Source organism: Myotis lucifugus, unplaced genomic scaffold (genome assembly GCF_000147115.1).
Source record: "Myotis lucifugus unplaced genomic scaffold, Myoluc2.0 scaffold_44, whole genome shotgun sequence".
Taxonomy (NCBI): domain Eukaryota; kingdom Metazoa; phylum Chordata; class Mammalia; order Chiroptera; family Vespertilionidae; genus Myotis; species Myotis lucifugus.
In genome coordinates, this window is record NW_005871092.1 from 7629454 (window position 1) to 7633585 (window position 4132).

At 53.0% G+C, this 4132-nt stretch overlaps 1 protein-coding gene across 2 annotated transcripts in view; it reads left to right on the forward strand.

The window, feature by feature from the left end:
- The window catches only part of SLC18A2 (solute carrier family 18 member A2), a 24435-nt gene that overhangs the window by 2694 nt on the left and 17609 nt on the right, over positions 1-4132 (forward strand). The gene's annotated exons all lie outside the window — the stretch shown is intronic.

The following is a 4132-nucleotide window of genomic DNA, read 5'->3' on the forward strand; positions in this document are numbered from 1 at the left end:
TGAGACCACTGACCTTAGATGTCTGGACTGCTGGTCCCCATCATTTGAATCCTTGTTCACATTTCCATGTTGGTGACCGCCCAGCAAGTCCCTGTTCAGAAGGGGATCCAGCTCTGCCTGGCCCCTGGAGGCTCAGGGCTGCCGTCGAGGGGAGTGGCATCCGCTGCAAGGAGGGGGAGCTGATTCAGTGTCCGTGGTGGTGGCAGGCTGCCCTGTAAACAGTGCAGCCCCGAAGGCAGAAATGCAAGACCTGGCCGAGGAGGAAGTGCCCAGAGTCCTGTATGTGAGGCAGGTCTAGAAGCATGAACAGAGCCCAAGACTAGAGATGGGGGAGGCAGGGCGTTGTGAACTAGGGAGGGCAGAGCAGGGGGTTGGGGTGGGCCAGTCTATAGAAGGCCCCAAGTGCTAGGTGGAGAAAGGAGTGGGGTTTTTATTGGAAGCCATCAGAGGCTCCAAAGCCAAGTTGAAGAGTCAGCAAGGACGCCGGCTTTGAGCAGGTGCACCCAGCACCCAGTGTAGGCTGGGAACGGGGGTGCTGACACCTGCCCGGGCTTTGGCCTAGGGACAGGGGCAGCCCAGCAGGGCCCTTGTTGAAATATTATTAAGCGTTTCAAGAGAGCAGCAGCAGGCACGAAATGAGGCCTGGGGCCCTTCTCAGGGTGGGGCTCCGCGTAACAGGGGGCTGGGGCCAGCTCTGGGGCTGGGGTCCCTGAGAGAGGAGAGCGGGTTCGGAGATCTGCCTCCCCCAGCACCAGCTGCCCTCGGACACAGAGGGTGCAGCCACTGTGCCCATGGCGAGTTGGACGGAAGCACATTGTAAACGTTGGCCATTTGGTTTTCTGGACTGAGGAGTGCCGTTGGGTCGATTGGAACAATCCTAAGCCAGGCCCGCCCAGCCAGTCCGTGTGAGGCAACGGTATGGAGCCGCCACGTAAAATACGCCAAGCCAATTAACTCCGCGATGTTGGCCTGCCTGAGGGTCCACCAAGACGCACCACTGGCTGGGCGACGAGAGGGCTCCTCCTGCTCATTAGGAGGACACCGGGCAGGCCTCATTAGTGCGGGGGTTTTCTTTCTGTTTCCAAGACTAAGAGCCCTTCTTACATTGCATCTGGTGGCTCTGGCCGGGTGGCTCAGTTGGTTGGAGCGTCATCCCGGACACCAGAGGATTGGGGGTTCAATTCCTGGTCAGGGTACATGCACTTAGTTGCAGGTTTAATTCCCGGTTGGGGCACATGCAGTAGACAGTCGGTTAATGTTTCCCTTCCTCTCTCTAGAATCAATAGAAACATATCCTCGGGTGAGGATTTAAAAAAAATGCATCTGGTATAATTACAGAAAAGGGCTCAGGGTTTTGTATTCTGAGAAGGCAAAGAGCTGAAATGCTCTGTGGGAAAATTGAGGACATTATTATGATGACGCCCTGTTATTACTGTGGGTGCGATTGTCACATACAGGGTCTTACTTCAACCCCGGGCTGAAGGGATGCGAGCAATCCAGGTTTCCAGATGCAAGTGGCAAGTGAAGAGTGTTGGAAAAGCCCCTTCTTGTTTTGAATCCTTTGTTTATTCCATGAGGAAGAGGCCTGTTTACCACCAGGGAGGCCTTGCCTCCATCGTCACTACTCCAAGGGCTTTGACTTGCAGCCCCCAAGGCTGGGGGAAAAAAAAAAAAAGTTCTTCAAGAGAAACCTATTTTCGTTTTGTGACCTGTGAAATGTAGTCTATTCTTAGGGTGAATAATCCACTTTGGAATTTATCTAGAGCAAAATTTTAAACCCTAACTGGTTCCCCCAGCTACCAAGCAAATGTCAAAATAACCATCTTTCAGCACATCCTTGTAATGTGGGAAATACAAGTGCCCTTGAACATCGATGCCGGCAGAATAATTGAGGGAAGTCTGACCCTCCAAAAAAAAAAGACCTTTTTTGTTGTTCCCCCCCCCCCCCCCCCCCCCCCCCCGCCAATATTTCCCAAGCTCCGCAGACCCGAGTCTGGGGACGTGCAGCATTTCTGGGCACGCCATGGTTCTGCCCTGAGAAGCGATAAACGTCCTATTTTCCTTTACAGAAGCTTCTCCTGTGAGCCATTGCACATCGTCTTTGGTGTAATTGGTGCCAATCACATCCTCAATTACCAACAAGATGTGTGATTCGTTTCCAGTATTGTAAACAAGTGTGCTTAAAACAGCGTTTCACCGTCGGCGACCATGTTTCTGATTGAAGGGGTGTTAGAAACACAGAGCGTCAGAGCTGGGAGGGAGTTTAGCCGAGGCTTTGGGCCAGTGCTGGGACTTTACACGCACAGAGCTGGCTGCTGGGGGGAGGAAGTGTTTGCCCCGGACGGGACCAGGGCCCAGCCTCGCTGTGTGGGTGTCTCCCTCCCCTCCTTCTTTCCACTTGCTTACTGTTACACAGTGTGCAAGGTCAGCTGCGAAAAGTCAGCAATGCAGGTCAAACTAACTCTCTCTTGCGTCCACTTAGGCCAGTGATGGCGAACCTTTTGAGCTCGGCGTGTCAGCATTTTGCAAAACCCTAACTTAACTCTGGTGCCGTGTCACATATAGAAATTTTTTGATCTTTGCAACCATAGTAAAACAAAGATTTATGTTTTTGATATTTATTTTATATATTTAAATGCCATCTAACAAAGAAAAATCAACCAAAAAAATGAGTTCGCGTGTCACCTCTGACACGCGTGTCATAGGTTTGCCATCACTGACTTAGGCTCTCTCTGGTGGTACCAGGCTGGACTAGTAAAGGCCCAAACAGTGAGTTGTTGGTGGTTCTTTGTAACCCAAGGGCAGGGAGTCCGGGGGGGAAATCAGCCTGGGTTTCTAGACACGGACCTACCTTCCCTCACCTCCTTGGCCCTAAAAAATACCCAAAAAACTCTATTTCCAGCCACTGATGTGAGCTGGCCTGGCTTCCTAGCACCTCTGCAGTGCTTCTGACGGGGGAAAAAGAGGCTGCCCGAACCCCCAAAGACATGGGGAGCTACCCAGAGACAGGCAGCGTGGAGCCCCTCCTTCCCAAAGCCTCTTGGTATAAGCAGGACCCTCTGTGAAATGAGGCAGCACACATGTCACAGCCGACCCCCCATGACATCCAGGACCTCGTCTCCATGCCCGTCATGCTGCCGCGTGAGTGGCTTTTGTGGGTGGATGATGCAGGAGGCAGGCTGCCTGCCTGTCCTTTTAGATATCAGATCAGATCGCACGCCAAACCCTGCAAATAAAACAGGACAGTGCCTGGAAGCATTGTGTGCCCTGTGGGTTCCCTGGGAGCAGTTTCTCTAGGACTTACCCTTCTGTTGCCATGTTTGTACTGAAACGTGACCAGTCCTGGAGCAGAGGACCTTGAACGTGGCAAGTGTAGCGATCACATCCAGTAACGCTGTCTGAAGCCTGCAGGCACCTCGAGTCCCGTCTTTGAGGCGCGTGTGACTTATTTTGTAATTCCAAGTTGTTTATTTCAGGATCGCCTTGTGTGTAAAAGGCGGGGAAAGGACTAATACTTAGCAACACCTGTTAGCATTCAGCCCGACAAGTGGATTTCAGACATGCACACACACATAAGAGCAGTGCTCCGGGCAGGTGCACGATGGGAAAACACCTTTACGTGTCTCTGTCCACACATCAGACTCAGAACGTGGCCGCGGGGTCCTCGCTTGCTTGGCATAAGGATTGCATCGTAGTTTCCTCTTTGGAGCTGAAAGTTATTCCCCAAAACGAACGGGGTGGCGAGGGAAAGGGTTAACCCCGGGCAGCGCCGGGGCCTCCCTCCTCAGCTTGTCATTGTCTCCCTGGTCTGCTTTTTATCAAGCCGGTGACAGTGGCTTAATTTATTTCCATAGTTACCTAGTATATTTGAAAGCCAGTTACTTCCCCTGCAGATCGTAGCGAGCATCTGAACGACAGGGAGGAAGCCACAGGGCACAGAATCGCGACGCAATCTGCTGTGGTTCACTCCCTCCCACCCCACCCCCGCCCCCACGCTGGTCGGTCTGAAGTGGGCTTTGTAGGGAATAAGCGGTGACACTTTCCAGCTGCTCAGGGATGGGGAACACAGCTGCCCGGGACAGGGAAGCGCCTGCTCCCCGGACGCTGTTGGGGGTGCGTGACGGGGCTTCCC